Consider the following 18,909-nt stretch of genomic DNA (forward strand, 5'->3'; position numbering starts at 1 on the left):
ATTCTGGATGCATATCTCTACAACAGAGAATTGCAGATTATAGAAATCTGGCCTTCAAAAGAGAGTACTTTTACTATCCCTTTAGATACAAACTTAAAAAAAAAACAGTTTTATTGAGGTATAATTGACATGTAACAACAAATCACAGATAATTAAAGTATACAATTTGATTAGTTTTGACGTACGTATACATTCATAAAACCATCATCACAATCAAGATAATGAACATTTCCATCATCCAAAAAAAGTCTCCTCATTCCTCTCTGTAATTTTAAAGTCCAGATCCCCAGGAAACTGCTGATCTGATTTATGCCACTCTAGGTTAGTTTGCATTTTCTAGAACTTTAAATGAATGGAGTCATACAGTATGTAGTATTTTTTGACCTTTTAAATTTTACTCAGCGTAATTGTTTTGAGATTCATTCTGCTATAGCATATACCAACAACTAATTCTATTTTATTACTGAGTAGTATTCTATTATATAAATGCAACACTATAAATGAATGCAAATCTATTCATCTGTTTATAGACATTTGGGTTATTTTCAGTTTTCAGTTATTACAATTAAATCTGCTATGAACTTTTATATACAAGTGTTTGTATGGTGTTATAAACCAAAGAAACTTAGAAACTGTTTTCCAAGGTGGTTGTATCATTTTACATTCTTACCAGCAGTGCGTGAGAATTCTAATTCCTTCATATTGGTATGGGCAGTCTTTTAAATTTTAGTGATTCTGACAATAAGTGGTGCTATCCATTGTGGTTTTAACTTGCATGTTTTTAATGATTAATACTATTAAATATATTTTCATATGTTTGTTTTCTCTTCATATTGTCTTCTGATGTGGTGTAGATCTGCGTCCCCAACCAAAAGTCATGTTGAAGTGTAGTCCCCAATATTGGAGGTGGGACCTGGTGGCAGGTGGTTGGATCATGGGAGTGGATTTCTTGTGAATGGTTTAGCACCATCCCCTTGGTGCTATTCTTGTGATAGTGAGTTCCTGTGAGATCTGGTTATTTAAAAGTGTGTAGTACTTCCCCTCATTTCTCTTGCTTTTGCTCCCACCATGTGAGATGCCTGCTCTGGCTCAGCCTCCCTAGAAGCCCAGCAGATACCAGCATCATACTTCCCGTACAGCCTGCAGAAGCATGAGCCAATTAAACCTCTTTTCTTTATAAATTACTCAGTATCCTGTATTTCTTTATAGCAATGAGAAAACAGACGTATACATCATCTTTGGTGAAGAATCTGATCAAATCTTTTGCCCATTTTTTAATTAGTTCATTTGTCTTCTTATATTAAATCTTGAGAGTTATTTAAATATTTTGGATATGTTTATCCAAATGTTTCATATAGATGATATATCAGATATGTGATTTGCAAGTATTTTCTCCGTGGCTTGCATTTCTTTCTTTCAAGGAATAGAAGTTTTTAACTTTGATGAAATTCAATATATTACTTTTTCTTTTATAGATCATGCTTTCACTGTTGTGCCTAAGAAATCTTGGTCTAATCCAAGACAGTAAAGATTTTCTTTCTCTTTCTTTCTAGAAGTTCTACAGTTTAAGGTTTCATGTTTAGATCTATGATCAATTTGTAGTGAATTTGTGTAAATGGTGTTAAGGAATGGACTGAGGGTCCCTTTTTTTTCAACTTTTATTAAAAAGACTGTTGAAAATTAGTTGTTCAAAAATTGGTGGGTGTACTCTGGGCTCTCTATTTTGTTCAACTGATCCATTTCTTCATCTTTGCACTAGTACCACTAGTCTTGCTTCCTCTATCATTATAATAAACCTTAAAATCAAGTAGTGTTAGTCCTCTAACTTTGTTCTTTTTCAAAATTGTTTTGCCTATTCTAGGTCTTTGCATTTCAATATAAACTTTATAATTTTTTTATTAATACCTACAAAAGACACTTCTGGGATTATGATCAGAATTTCTTTAAATCTATACATTTAATGGAGGGAGCAGGGCAAGTTTTCTGACCCATGACCAAGACATATCTATTTATTTGTTTGTTTGTTTGTTGTTTTGCTTTGGTTTTGAGACAGTCTTGCTCTGTCACCTAGGCTGGAGTGCAGTGGCATGATCTCAGCAACCTCTGTCTCCCAGGTTCAAAGGATCCTTGTGCCTCAGCCTCCTGAGTAGCAGAGATTACAGGTATGTCACTATGCCTAATTTTTGTTTTTTTAGTAGAGATGGGGTTTTACCATGTTGGCCAGCCTGGTCTCGAACTACTGGCCTCAAGTGATCTGCCTGCCTTGGCCTCCCAAAGTGCTGGGATTATAGGCATGAGCCACTGCACCCAGGTCATATCTATCTATTTAGGTTTTCTTTAATTTTTCTCACCAGTGTTTTATAGTTTTCAATGTGCAAGTCTTTCACAGCCTTTATTAGATTCATCCCTAAGTTGTTCATGTTTTTTGCTGCTTTTGTAAATAATATTTTTACTAGTATGTAGAGATACTTCTGTATATTGATCTTCTATCTTGTGACCTTGCTAAAGTCATTAGTTCTAGCAAGTTTCTTTGTAGATTTCCACGGATTTCATATGCAGATGATCATGTCTGTGAATAACAACTGTGTTATTCCTTCCTATTTAGTCTATATGTCTGTTACTCTTTTTCTAGCCTTACTGCAATGGCTAGAATATCTAACACAATGTTGAATACAAGTGGCAAAAGTGGACATCGTGATCATATTTCTGATATTAGGAGGAAAGTACTCTCTGTAGAGGGAGGACATTTGGAGCTTACCTCCAGCCTCTCCAAATCCTTTTCTTTGAAGCTTTTGACTATAACACATATCCTTTAATGCTGTCACTGTGATGTATCCTTCTATATATATAGCTAATAATTTTCCGTTTGTCCAAAGGACATCTTTTAGCATTTATTGTAGTGCTGATGATCTGCTGATGATGAATTCTTTCAGTTTTTTATGCCTAGAAAGTATTTTACCTTTGTTTTTTAAATATTTTTTTTCTGGGTATAGAATTCTAAATGTAGAATTTTAGGTTGACTTTTTTTTTTATTTCAGTAATTTAAAGATGTTGCTTCATGGTGAATTAACTTGCAATTTCCAAAGAAAATTATGCTGTCATCCTTATCTTTGTTCCTCTGCATGGATAACATCTTTCTTCTTTGACGGCTTTTTATGATTTTCTTTTTATCACTGGTTTTGAGCCCTTTGATTATGATGCACATTGGTGTAGTTTTCTACATGTTTCCTGTGCTTGGGGTTTGTTGACCTTCTTGAGATTTCATCAAATTTGAGATTTGATGAATAAATTTTGAGATTTCATCAAATTTGGAAAATATATTTTTAAGAGTTTATTTCTTTATTTTCTATTACTCTTTTCTCCTCTCCTTTGGAGACTCTAATTACACACACATCAGAATGTTTGAAGTTGTCCCAAAGCTTACGGATGCCCTTTCCTCTTTTTACTTCTCTTCTCTCTGTGCTTCATTTAGGATCATCTCTATTGCTAGGTCTTCAAATTCACTACTCTTTTATTCTTCAATGTCTAATCTTCTGTGAGACCACTGCAGCTTTTATCTCTAGAGTTCAATGTGTCTTGTTTTATTTTTGTTTTTTAAAATATCTTGTTTCACCTTAACTTTATAAATATGTAAAATGTAATTCTGATAACTTTACTGTCCTTGTCTGCTAATTCTAACATTGTGTAAATTCTCAGTTGTTTCAATTGGGTAAGTTTTCCAAATATGGTTTGTATTCTCTTGCTTCTTTGTTTGACTTGTAACTTTTAACTGACTACCAGACATTGTACATTTTGTTTCACTGGGTGCTGGATATTTTTGTGTTCCTACAAGTATTTGTGAGCTTTGTTCTGAGATGCTTGGAAACAGTTTTATCCTTCAGGTTTGTTAGGCTGGCCCAAAGCGATACTCAATGTAGAGCTACTTCTTATTCACCACTGAGGCAAGACCCTACTGTGCACTGTAGCAAATATCCTGTGAATTATGGAGTTTTCCAGTCTCAATAGTGGGAACGGGCACCACTCTCAGCCTTGAGTGAGCATTGGGCACTGCTTCCTCTAATATGTTTAGGGATTTCTTTCCCAGCTTCACGTAGTTTCCTCACAGGCAAATGCTAATCTGTACTAATTTGAATACTTGAGAGGAACCCTTTGCAGATCTCTGAAGTTCTCTCTTTTTGCAGGTCTCTGCTCTCCAGTACTCTGTCCTATCACTCTGACCATCTTAGTTTCCCTGGACTCTCAGCTCTGTCTCCTCAACTCAGAGTCCTCTGTACTCTCCTGGATTTCCCCTCTCAGCACTTCATCCTGGAAATTCTCTAAAGAGAGTAAGCTGGGGCAACCATAGGGCTCGTCTTACTTTCCTGTCTCTCAGGATGCCTAATGTCCAGCATCCTGAGAACTATTGTGTCCTGTATGTCGTCCTTTTTCTTGCCTTTTTTTTTTTCTTTTTTGGTTGTCAGAGGTAGAAAAAAGAATCTGGTTCCTATTACTCCATCTTGATCAGAAATAGAAGTTCCTACAATCTATTTTGACCATTGTTTTACAGTTTCAAGGGAATATAAATAATATAATTTTAAAATACATGGTGTCATTGATCAAGACTTTTAGTCAAATTTTGCTATTCTTATTCACTTATTTTTCTTTTCTTTTTGAGACAGTGTCTTGCACTGTTGCCCAGGCTGGAATGTAGTGGCGCAATCTCGGTTCACTGCAACCTCTGCTTCCCAGCTTCAAGTGATTCTCCTGCCACAGCCTCCCAAGTAGCTGGGATCACAGGCACCTGCCACCAAGCTTGGCTAATTTTTTGTATTTTTAGTAGAGACAGGGTTTCACTATGTTGGCCAGGCTGGTCTCAAACTCCTGACCTTGTGATCCACCCGCCTCAGTCTCCCAAAGTGCTGAGATTACAGGTGTGAGCAACTGTCTTATTTTTCTTATATTATGTCATTCAGGAACTGTGTCTTTTGATTCTAACCAATGCAGGAATTGTTATCCATATGCATCAAACAATGTCAATAATAAACGATTGAATTAGCATTGGAAGATAAATATTTCCTTTTCCTGATACTTCTTAGAGGATGTTTTAGAAGTCTCCAACCAAAGTTTGAAACTTCTTCTTAATTTATAACTTTTTCTTTTCACTAATTCTCAGTTTTGGTGATGAAGCAGCAAATAGGTTTCTGCTTATGTACCAACCCTCACTAATTTGGTGCTTTGGGTTTTTTTTGAGATAGGGCCTAACTCTGTCTCCCAGGCTAGAGTGCAGTAACTTGATCACAGCTCACTGCAACCTTGACCTCCCTGGGCCCTGACTTATCTTTTACAGCCACCAGATTGCTATGTGTTCTATATTTTTTAGTACTATTTCTATTTTTTATATATATATTTTTTTAATATCTGAATTATATCTTTCTGGTATGAGAGATAATAGTTACTTTTCAATGAACAGACAATTGTCTAGCAATAATTATTAAATTGATGTAAATGTCAATTTTATCATATGGTGAAATCCCATAGATATGGCTATTTTGTTTTTAAACTCTCCTCTGTTCTACTATTCTTTCTTATGTAGTCAAAATTATATTGATAGTAATGATAACATGGCTTTAGAGTTATAATGTCTAGACTAGAATTCTATTTTCATTATTTACTGGCTATTTAATTTTTGCAAGTGTATCTTTTCTAGGCCTCAGTTTCTTCCTCTAAGTATCGGGTATTAAAAATACTATCCACTTCATAAGGTTTGGAAGAAAATTAAATGACATCAGGTATATAAAACATAGCACAGTGTCTGGCACACAGTAAGCCTTCAATGAATGTCATTAGAAACAATAGTAGTAATAAAGCTTTATTGCATGTTTTCATACCTAGTAGATAAGACCTCTGATGTTATACTTTTTTTAAAAAAATTTATTTGCTTGTTCCACCTGTTACCATCCCTGTTCCTTCTGTGTTAAGAGTGACTTTCCGAGATCCACCACAAGATTGAAGGAGAAATGCAGAACCTTGGGGACAGATCTTCTAGAATCACTTTGTGACTAACATTCAGTCAACTGCAGGGAGGAGAGTGGAAGGGACAAACTGAGTCTTTCTGTGATCAGTATGCTTTCTCTCACTCAAACAACACAGTTCATAGTGATTAGCAACAGTTATAGAAAAAAGTGGACAGTTTTTGGACATGTCTTTTCAGAGAATGCTTTCTTGCTACTTCTCCCCAGCTTTGCAGTTAAATAATTACATTTTTTAGAAAACCTCTTGGTTCTGTAAACTAAAAAGAAAATACTAAGCCCTTCAAACTGACAGGTTGGAACCCTTCCCCCTTGGCCAAGGGGACCCCAGAAAAATCTTACAAATTTAGTTCCCAGAAGTGACAGGATGGGAGGTCCGACCCCTCTTGTTACACTAACCTCCTTTTGTGGTTTAGACACAACTGACCAGCAGTAATGACAAAATAGATATCATAAGACTGACAGAATGGACTCTTTGTAGAAATAAGATACCAAATTATAAATAGGACCTAAGGCCATGCCAGACAAGGATTAAATCATACACACTACACTTAAAGAATAAACTATGTGCAAAGTGCTACAAGGTTTTTCTTTTTCTCTAGAAGCTAAACAAGCACTAGCCTTGAAACAAACAATATTAAAACAATTGCAGTTCACCACCAGATGCTCACTAAACTGATGCCCTGTTCCACAAGCCTTGATTGGACAACCGACTGATTTCTGTAACTTTCTTCTGATGAGAGACCACTTACCATGAACTGGTTCTGGCCAGTTTTACAGAGGCTGAGCACTGGAATGCCTTCATGTCCCTGCTTCACTTTTGGCCTAGCTGTAATACATCTAAATGTTAATCTTCAACCCCTAAGTGAACATGGGTGGTGTGTAACATGCATGAAGATGAACTTCATGAATATTCATAGCTCCTCCTGTAAACTGTTGAATATGTATACTTGGCGAACCCATTCAAAAGAAATCCCTGTTCCATCCTTCTCTGCCTCAAAGTGCTTTTTTTAGATGGTGGTTGTGATTCCTGCCTGGAGGTTATAATCCCCTTCTTAAGAAATAAAGCTCATCAGCTTATCAATTTAAATGATGAGGAACCCAAAAAACAGGAAATAAATCTACTTTCTAAATGTATAATTGTTATACATCATAATTTTTAAGTTAATACTTCTTATCATCCCTTTACTCTCACCATATTTAGCATAAACCAGCCATTGTCTGTTCTGTCATTGCAGAATTACATACTATACTGAATAATTTGGGGAGTGATTTACCACACCAGATCCTAGCTAGAAATAGGCATGTCTGTCCATTTATTTATTTTGTTCCTTAGCAAAAGTTTTTTTGTTTGTTTGTTTGTTTGTTTTACTTTAAGTTCTGGGATACATGTGCAGGACGTGCAGGTTTGTTACGTAGGTATACATGTGCCATGGTGGTTTGCTGCACCTATCAACCCATCATCGAGGTTTTAAGCCCTGCTGGCCTTAGGTATTTGTCCTAAAGCTCTGCCTCCCCTAGCCCCCACCCTCTAACAGGCCCCAGTGTGTGATGGTCCCCTCACACCCCATGTCCATGTGTTCTCATTGTTCAACTCCCACTTATGAGTGAGAACATTCAGTGTTTGGTTTTCTGCTCCTGTGTTAGTTTGCTGAGGATGATGGTTTCCAGCTTCATCCATGTCCCTGCAAAGGACATGAATTCATATTTTTATGGCTACATAGTATTCCATGCTGTATATATGTCACCTTTTCTTTATCCATTCTATCATTGATGGGCATTTGGGTTGGTTCCAAGTCTTTGCTATTGTAAATAGCACTGCAATAAACATACATGTGCCTGTGTCTTTATAGTAGAATAATTTATAATCCTTTGGGTATATGCCCAGTAATGGGATTGCTGGGTCAAATGGTATTTCTGGTTCTAGATCCTTGAGGGATTGCCACACTGTCTTCCACAATGGTTGAGGTAATTTACACTCCCACCGACAGTGTAAAAGCACTTCTATTTCTCCCCAGCCTTGCCAGTCCTCAGCAAAGTTTTAGTAGTGCTCTAACTTCCCTCCTTCCTTCATTTCTCATTCTCCTTCTTTCTTTTTTTCTTCCATGTTATAGAGTTATATCTAAAAAAAAAATTTTTTTGGATACATACTAAGTGTAAGGTACATGAGATGTTTTGATGCAGGCATGCAATGTGAAACAGGCACTTCATGGAGAATAGAGTATCCATCCTTCAAGCATTTATCCTTTGGGTTACAAACAATCCAATTATATTCTTTAAGTTATTTTTAAAATGGACAATTAAGTTACTATTGACTACAGTCACCCTATCCATATGCAGAAGATTGAAACTAGACTTCTATCTTGCCATATACAAAAATCAAATCAAAATGGATTAAATAGTTAAATATAAGACTTCAAACTATGAAACTACTACAAGAAAACATTGGAGAATATCTCCAGGACATTGGTCTGGGCAAAGATTTCTTGAGCAATGCCCACAAACACAGGGAGCTAAAGCAAAATTGGATATCCAGTTTTCCAAAAATGATTTGTTGAAGATACTATCTTTTTCCCAGTATATGTTCTTGACACCTTTGACAAAAATGAGTTCACTGTAGGTGTGTGGATTTATTTCTGGATTCTCTATTCTGTTCCATTGGTCTGTGTGTCTTTTGTTATGCAATACCATGCTGTTTTGGTTACTGTAGCCCTATAGTATATTTTGAAGTCAGATAATGTGATTCCTCCTGTTTTGTTCTTTTTGTATAGGATATCTATGGCTATTCTAGGTCTTTGTGGTTCTATGTAAATTTTAGGAATTTTTTTTCTATTTCTGTGTGGAATGTCATTGGTATTTTAACAATATTGATTCTTCCACTTAATTAACATGAAATATTTTTTCAATTTTTCATTGTCCTCTTCAATTTTTTCATTAGTGTTTTATAACTTTTACTACAGAGATCTTTCACTTCTTTGGTTAACTCCTAGGTATTTAATTTTATGTCTGGCTGTTGTAAATGGGATCACTTTTTTGTTTCTTTTTTACATTGTTCACTGTTGGCATATAGAAATGCTACTCATTTTTGTATACTGATTTTGTACTCTACAGCTTTCCTGAATTTATCATGAACAGGTTTTTTGAGTGGAGATATTAGATTATTCCAAATGTAACATTGTATCATCTGCAAACAAGGATAATTTGTCTTCTTGTTTTCCAATTTGGATTCCCTTTATATCTATCTTTCTCTTGTCAGATTGCTCTAGCTAGGACTTCTAGAACTATGTTGATAACGATGGTGACAGTGGACATGCTTGTCATGTTCAGGATTTTACAGGGAAGGCTTTCAGTTTTTCCCCATTCATATGATACTAGCTGCGCATCTGTCATATATGGTATTTATTATGTTGAAGTGTGTTCCTTCTATACCCAGTTTTTAGAGGATTTTTATCATGAAGTGATGTTGAATTTTATCAAATGCTTTCTCAGCATCAATTGAAATGATCATATGGTTTTTATCCTTCATTCTGTCGATATGATGTATCACATTTATTGATGTGTGTATGTTGAACCATCCTTGCATCCCAGGGGTAAATCTCACTTCATGATGAATAATGTTTCTAATACATTGCTGAGTTTGGTTCTCTAGTATTTTATTGAGGATTTTTGCATCAATATTCATCAGAGATATTGCTCTGTAGTTTTCTCTTTTTTCCTTTTTTTTTTTTTTTTTTTTTTAGTGTGTCTTTGTCTTGTTTTGGTATTAAGGTAATACTGGCCTCACAGAATAAGCTTGGAAGAATTCCCTCCCTTCTGCATTTTTCTGAGTAGTTTGAGTAGGATTAATATTAGTTCTTTAAATGTTTGGTAAAGTTCAACAGTGAAGCCATCAGGTCTCCAGCTTTTCTTTACTGGAAGACTTTTTATTAGGGCTTCAGTCTCGTTACTTGTTATTGGTCTGTTCAGGTTTTGGATTTCTTTCTGCTTCAATCTTGGTAGGTTGTACACATCTAGTAATTTGTCTATTTCTTCTAGATTTTCCAATTTGTTGGCATATAGTTGCTCATAATAGCCACTAATGGAATTTCTGTGGTATCAGTTGTAATGTCTCCTATTTTATTTCTGATTATATTTATTTGGATGATCTGCTTTTGTTTTTCTTAGTCTGGCTAAGGTTTGTCAATTTTCTTTCACTTTAAAAAAGCCAACTTTTTGTTTCATTGTTTTTTCATTTCAATTTCAATTCTTTCCACTCTAATCTTTACTATTTCTTCCACCAATTTTGGGTTTGGTTTGCTCTTGCTTTTGTAATTCTTTAAGATGCATCCTTAGATTGTTCATTTGAAGGTTTTCCTCTTTTTTGTTGTGGACGCTTATAGCTGTAAATGTCCCTGTTAATACTGCCTTTACTGTATCCCATAGGTTTTGGTATGTTGTGTTTCTATTATCATTTGTTTCAAAAAGGTTTCCAATTTCCTTCTTAATTTCTTCATTGATCCACTGGTCATTTGGGAACATATTGTAGTTTCCATGTAGTTTTCAAAATCGTCTTGTTATTAATTTCTAGTTTCATCCCATTGTGGTCAGAGAAGATGCTTGATAGTATTTCAATTTTTTGAAGGTTTTAAGATTTGTTTTGTGATCTAACCTATGGTCTGTCTTCAGAATGATCCATGTGCTGAGGAAAACAATGTAAATTCTGCAGCTCTTGGATAAAATGTTGTGTAAATATCTATTAGATCCATTTGGTCTATAGTGCAGATTAAGCTGATGTTTGTTGATTTTCTGTCTGGAAGATCTGTCCAATGGTGAAGTGGGGTGTGAAATCTCCATCTGTTATTGTATTGGAGCTTATCTCTCTCTTTAGTTCTAATAACATTTTCTTTATATATCTGGGTGCTCCAGTGTTGAGTGTATATATATTTAAAATTATGATATCCTCTTGCTGAATTGACCCCTTTATCGTTACATAGTGACCTTCTTCATCTCTTCTTGTAGTTTTTGTCCTGAAATCTATCTTGTCTGATATAAGTATAGCTATTCCTCCTCTTTATTGGTTTCCATTGGCATGCAATATTTTTTTACATCCCTTTATTTTCAGTCTATGCATGACTTTACAGGTGAAGTGCTTTGTTGTTGTTGTTGTTGTTTTTGTAGGCAACAGATCAATGAGTCTTGTTTTCTCAACCATTCAGCCAGTCCATGTCTTTTAATTGAAGAGTTTAGTCCATTCACATTTGATGTTATTATTAAGTAAAGACTCACTCCTGCCATGGAAACTCCTTCTGCACACATGCTTGTACAATCAGAACAGGGAGCAGTAGAGATTGCCAGCCAGAAATAATTACTCTGACCTTAAAGGAATCTCAGCATTTCTGGCTTCAACCTATTGGCTAAAACAAGTTACCTCAAATGTAAATGCCAAAGTGGTGGAATAGTGTAATCTGTAAGATGCTTAGAAGACGAAATTAAATGTTCTCAAAAGTGTTACTGTTTCTTTGCCTTATTCTTCACTTTAATGAGAATGCCTCCAGGTTTTGGTACCAGGCATAATATTTGTTTCTGTAGTTGATGACTTGTATAAAAAGTCTTTTTATCATATTAAGCAAGTTATCTTTTACTGCTATGGGTTTTTATTAGGAAGGAATGACAAATTTTATATTTCAATATATATAGAAATAAGTGCTTATATTTTCCCCTTTGATCTGTTATATAGTTGATTATATTGCTGGACTTCCTGTTTCAAACTATTGTTGCATCACAGAGGGAAAACTCTACTAAATCACAGTTTATTGTCATACTCTATTATTTTTTACATGCTCTGGATTTGATATATTTCAAGTTTTTTGGATTTTTTTTCATTATCATATCTAAGATTGGGATACATGCTTTAATATTTTTGTGCCATCTTTGTTACTATAGGAGTCATCAGAAAAATCTATTGGATCTGGTGCCTCTAAAAAAGTAAGTTTTAAATATTTTAAAATTATTGTATGTTATTGATTTATTGAGATTGTTGTCCTTTTCTTAATTTTGATTAAGGTAAACAATTTATTCTATCTAGATTTTTCTCGAATGCCAAAATTGTACATGATCATTTTACTTATATTTTTAATCTTTATCTATGGTTATATATATTTTATCACTCATAATATTTGCATTTCTGTTCTAGGTGAAAGTGTATTATTTCTTCAAGACTAGTTTTGGGTCAATTTGCCAAAAATCAAACTTCAGAAAGCCAATTTTCCACAAGAAGAGTTTGCCAAATTTTCTTCTTCCTTAGAACTCTTTATAAAGTTTACAGCAATTCATGTTGAATGAGATCTTTTTAATAGCTTTTAAAGATTTATGTAAACTTTTAGTTGACCAGTTTTTATTTTGTTTTCATAGCAGCATTTTAAGGAATGTTTAATTTGTCTTCACCCGACTTCCTGCTGCTGCAGCTGGAAAGGGCTGGGGACAGAGATGGGAGACCTCTGCTAGGGGCAAGATGGGAAGGAGGCTCAGCTCACATTGCCGATTCCAATGAGATGGAGGATGTGAGTCATAAAGAGAAAGATACATTCAGGGCACATATATTCATACAGAATATATCCCTAAATATAACCACTTTGCATAAATACATTATTCTTAGAAATAAGAAGTAGCCCCAGCTTCCTCCTTTCTCTGTTTCCCAGGCATTCTGCCCATAGTTTCTTCCCAGTCTCTTTTCTCCCTACGAGGGCTGTACTGTGTGCTGACTCTGCTCCTCATCTCTCCCCGTTGTAGTCACCGCCTCCCTGCTCCTTCCAGCATAAGCAGCAAGGAACTCAACATTCCATGAAACACTATTATGGAGACCAAATGAGAATCAGACCATCAAAACTAAATAGACAAAAGAACAAGTACATTAAGACAAGTGGTGAATCGGTGAATTGGACTCCTTTTCTCTAGGGACTGAATCACATGACTCTCTCCTTGGCTGATTTGGTAGCTCCATTCTCTGGAGTCTCAGAGTGCCCTGTTCAGACCTCCAATACCTCACTTAGAAGTGATTTAAAGATACAAGCATTCTATCTCAGTTATTTGATTTCATTAGCAGCTCAATTTCTAGACTATTTATTCATTCAGTAACTACTTAATGAACAAAAATTTCATTAAACAAATGTCCATTTAATGAAGAAATGTGAGCTGACTGCAAGCTGGCAGTGTGAGCTGACTATGTGCCACAAAGTGGAATAGATGCTGGAGATTAAAGTTACATAAAACCTGGCCCCAGTCCAGCGCTCACAGGGTACAGGTAGGAGGGACCAAGTCCCAGATATCTTCATATCCACTCTACCCCTCACATCATGGCTGGCATAGAGTCTATGCTCAACAGAAGTTCTAGGTGTATTGAAGGCATGTTTCCACTAAAAGAACTAGAACTGCAAGTCCCAAGTACAGTAATGGCTGGCTATAACTAACATTTAAAACAGCAGAAAATAGGCAAGTCCAAGAGCGTTTATGAGCTCTAAAGCCTACATTTTCTAATTTGCCAAAATATTTAACAAAAACAGGACAAATTTAAAATTGCTTAGTGAGATAGATGGTACTCAGAATCTTACAACAATGAACAAAGCTGGGATTGTCCTTGTATTTAAAGTTTGGAGCCTGAAACACGCTACCTGCCTTTCCATTTAAACTTCAGCAATAATAATTCAGTAGCTATGCTCAAGATCAGTTAGGACATATTAAATGACCTGTTGGTGTAAACTCATCAAAAAATATTTATTAATTCAGCCTTAATTTAGTCCAAATTGTAACCTATTAGTCTCAGGGTGATCCAAATTAAATAGTGTTGAATCACTCCAGATTCCAGGTCTTACAGCTTCCACATGGTTGATCAAAAACACACAGAAACATATGATAATTAGGAAGTTCAATAACATATACAGCAGAACCACAATAAAATTTCATTCAAACCCTACCCTCAGGATTTTTGAAGACTTATAAATTAGTCTGGATATTTAAAAATAGAAATTGTGTTTTCAGATGTTCCCCCAAACAACTCTCTTTTAAAATAAACTTATTTCAAAACCTGGTATTAGGCTGAGCACAGTGTCTCACACCTGCAATCCCAATGCTTTGAGAGGCTGAGACAGGAGAAATGCTTGAGGCCAGAAGGTCAAGACTAGCCTGAGCAACATAGGGAGACCCCATCTCCACAAAAATGATTTTAAAAATTATCTGAGTATGGTGGTACACGCTGGTAGTTTCAGCTCCTCCAGAGGCTGAGGTGGGAGGATCACTTGAGCCCTGGAATTCAAAGTTTCAGTGAACTATGATCATGCCACTGCATTTGACAGAGCAAGACCATGTCTCTTAATATAAAACAACAACAAAGAAAAAAACACCTGGTATTGATTATACCACTATAGGTTTATGACAATAAGTTTTAAAAAAATAAGTAGTCTTCCTTCTCTCCGTCATTCTGTAACAAATAAATAAAAAATAATAAAATAGGTAGTAATTAGGACGAAGTTTTAGTGAATCCTCAGATAGCATATTTGTTAGGCTGAATAATGGCTCCTTCCAAAAGATATCCATGTCTTATTCCCTGGAACCTATGAATGTTACCTTATATCACAAAAAGTACTTTTCAGATATAATTAAATTACAAATTTTGAGATGGGGAAATTACCCTGGATTATCCAGTGAATAACCTTTATTGTAGTTATATTTTATAATTGTATTATAGTTATACTTTCTAAATATAAGTATTTGCTTTAGAGGCAAAATAGATTAGGGTAAATCCTGCAGTCAAGTTGATGTGAAGACAAGATTACCTGGATAATAAAAATCAACATTATCTGTTCCACATTTCCTGAATGAATCCAGAATTCTCTGACTCCCTACTTTGGCTCAAGGGCCAGGCTGTGCCTCCAGGCCATCACAACCATTAACCATGCACAATTGGCTCATTGATTCCCATGAAGTAACTCATATGTTCTGAGTTATAACTAGATCTATTTCAGGACCTTTCAGGCTACTAGGCCAGATTTCCACAATACAGCCCCTGAGCAGAGCCTCTAAAGATGGAGATTCCAAAGACCTTTTTTATCCTGTTAAATGTAAAGAATTTTTGGAGCAAGCCCTCTACCGTCTACCACTTCTTGGATAGTCAGGGAAGTTCTGAGAGGTGTAGATTTGCTTCCTGAATTGCTTTGGATGATCATATCATCCATCAAATTCCCAGCTGTCCTCACCATCATCCACTCCAAAACTATACAATTAAGATTATTAATTAAATCTCAGGTAAAAGCTTTAACTTTATATATTCGTAATTAAGAGACATTTTTATACACACATGCATATTCCAAAACCCTTTTTAATTAAAACATTCTGGGGGAAATATCCTTACTTTCCATTTTGGAGATGGTGAGAAGTATTAAGAAAAGTCTGATTTTCCTTAGGGCATTCCTGTTTGAAATCAAACTAATTTTTCCATTGGATATTCTAAGAGTGATTTGCCCACCCTTAATATACCTCAGCCAGAAACATGTTCCCTTTGAAATTAATCCCAGCTTGTGAACATTGAAAGGTGAAGACTGAAAGAAATGTAATTTCATATTCCTAGTTTCTGTGACTAGATAAACATTAATAATGTTTTCATACTGACCTAGAAAGTGATCTGATTCATTAGGTGCAGTGTACATATGGTGTAATGTTTGCATTAGCTATGTCCAGTACATGAAAAGAAATCAGTAAGTAGAATTCAGTTACCTGCTTTTTTCCCCTAACTCACTGCATTATTTGTACAAATTTGCCACTAGTAACAAAGAGCTCCAGCTAATATGAACAATGGCAAGAGAGGTTATACCATTAAATGTATAGGTTCATAAATATAGCATATGAAAATGGATAATTTGCAACTCAGTTCTACAAATATTGTGATCATACTATGTGGCAGATCTTATACCCTGAACTGAGGATAGAGAAGTAAATGAGCCAGATGCAGCCTCTGCCCCATAGAACTTAGGGTGCCACTCTTTACCAGAGCCATGGTGGAGGTAATGGGGTATCTAAAATGGATCGCTTTACTCAATATCCATTTCAGCATCTTTCTAGTACTCCTGAATTTGGAAAACTAGAAATTATATTTCTCAGAGTCCCTTATAATCAGAGTTTAGGATGTAATTTGGATTCCACCAATCAGATGCACTCAAAAGACTTGGATTCTAACTAAGGGTAGACATGGCTTGCCACATAATTCGGGGGATCCAGTACAAAATTAAAGTGTGAGGACCCCTGGTCTTCCTCACAATCTGTCAGGGTGTTTTGTTTGTCTGTTTTTTTGCTATTGAATGTTGTAGTCCCAGGAATGTGAGGATACTCAGATATGAAGGCAGATTCTCACCAGTGCTTATAATCTGGCGTATGAGCCGCCCGCTGGCTATGAGGTTTCCCTCCTACCAGCTGCAAGACCAAAGGCTCCACAAGTTCAATCAGGAATCTTTTTCCCTCTGCTGGCCGCAGCTGCTCAAGGTTGTTGAGTGACCCCCGAGAATACTGTCACCCTCATGTACAAATACATGAAGTACCTGGATGGAGATAAGAGGTGTGCCTTGCCAAGTCACCCACTGAATGTTCTGCAGTGCTACCAGCCTGGGCAAGGACTGCCACAGCCTTGCCCTCTCCTACCCTGTCCTGCATAGAGATGCCCTGGGAGCATGCACCTGACTCTAATTAACCTCAATCTTCTTCCTATCCATGCCCACGGCTCCACCAGGGATGGAGGGAGGCAGTGGCCATGCCCAGGAAGGAGACGTCTGGGTTAGGGGAGCTGTTGGCTGATAAGCTGTGACAGGAAGGTGGCAAGAAGAAGAGCTAAGGTCTCCCAGGACACACTCTATTGTCCCAAAGGACTTCACTTTTAAAACACAAATTAAAAGATAAATTTTTAAGAATTTCATGATGGTAACCACGGAGCATTAAACTCCATGCATGGGGGCCCTGAAAGAATGCACAGATCACCTGCTCATGAAGCTGGTGCTTAGTGGAAAGAAGGCATTCCACTTTATGTCTGCTGATAGTGGTATCAACAGCAGTTTTATGTTAATAAACATAAAAATTTTGTTCTGAGGAAACATGTTTCTAAAATTCTGAAATGGTTATCATTAACAAAATGTTCTCCTGTTATCAGTTTCCTGCCAAAATGTCAGGAGGAGATTCTGAGATTCTCGGCCATGTGAAAATGGGGAGTTTTTCCTAGAAGTGCAGCCTAGAGTCTGCTCTTCTAGCCATTTCAATGATTTTGTAAACTATCTAATAGCTGATAACAATTGCTGATAATTCTCTCTGGAGAGGCATGAAATAGATGTCAGAAGTAAATTGACTGTGGTGGCAGCCACCATTCCAAGCATAAAAGAAAGCATTTGATATTACAGAAAGCCATTCAGTGCTAGAAGAGAAATCATTTATGCTAAAGGAGAGGCATCATGGAGGTGGGATAGCGGCGTCATTCCTAGCTGCCCTTTATATTCCAAGAGTTGGAGAGAATTCTTGAAGCAGACCAGTGATTAGGCTTGCAAATGGGCACAAATAATTGTGTCCTTGCTCAGAATAAAGTAGAAATCATCCTTGTGATATAGTAGGAAAACCATGAGCTTTAGATTTATGTAAAAGGAGGTTTGTGTTATCTTCGGTAAGTAACTTAACTTCTCTAGGTCTCAATTTCCTCAAACTGTTCTTCTAGGATAATTAGAAATAATATATAAAAAGAACCTAGGATAATGTCAGATACACAGTAGATACCAATAACTATTGTTATTATGATAATAAAATCTGAAATTGGTACATAGGAAGATGTAGATGGCTTTCCCAGGTCACTATTGCATCTGGGTATATTGTCCAAGCAGAACTTCAGTAAAGCAATACCATCTGAAATCTCTATGGGATTTCTTGGCATCTATCTCTCAGTCTTCCACCTATCCAACTACTCCTAGTCAACTCACCCATAATCCCATCCCAAATAACTATTTACTCTCACTCCTGTCTAAAATTGGCATATAAAAGGTAGAATTCAATATTAGGAATTCTCAAGATTAAGTCGTAGCTCTATCTATCAAATCAAGCCATAAATTAGAGAAACAATTCAGTGCAGCAAAAGAAACAATCATTACAGTGAACCAGCAACCAACAATAATGGGAAAAAATTTTGGCAATCTACCCATCTGACAAAGGGTTAATATCCAGAATCTACAAAGAACTAAAACAGATTTACAAGAAACAAACAAACCCATTCAAAAGTGGGTGAAGGATGTGAACAGACACTTTTCAAAAGAAGACATTTACAAGGTCAACAAACATATGAAAAAATGCTCATCATCACTGATCATCAGAGAAATGCAAATCAAAACCACATTGAGATACCATCTCATGCAAGTTAGAATGGCAATCATTAAAAAATCAGGAGACAACAGATGCTGAAGAGGATGTGGAAAAAAAGGAATACTATTACACTGTTGGTGGGAGTGTAAATTAGTTCAACCATTGTGGAAGATAGTGTGGCAATTCCTGAAGGACCTAGAAATAGAAATTCCATTTGACCCAGCAAAGGATTATAAATTGTTCCATTATAAAGACACATGCACACATATGTTCATTGCGGCAATGTTTACAACAGCAAAGACCTGGAACCAACCCAAATGCCCATCAATGATAGACTAGACAAAGAAAATGTCACACATATACACCATGGAATACTGTGCAGCCATAAAAAACGATGAGTTCATGTTCTTTGTAGGGACACGGATGAATCTGGAAACCATCATTCTTAGCAAACTGACACAAGAACAGAAAACTAAATATTGCATGTTCTCACTCATAGTGAGTGTTGAACAATGAGAACACATGAGCGCAGGGAGGGGAGCATCACACA

The sequence above is a fragment of the Aotus nancymaae genome, unplaced genomic scaffold (genome assembly GCF_030222135.1).
Source record: "Aotus nancymaae isolate 86718 unplaced genomic scaffold, 86718_ANA_hifiasm-v0.15.2.pri h1tg000007l, whole genome shotgun sequence".
NCBI classification, from domain to species: domain Eukaryota; kingdom Metazoa; phylum Chordata; class Mammalia; order Primates; family Aotidae; genus Aotus; species Aotus nancymaae.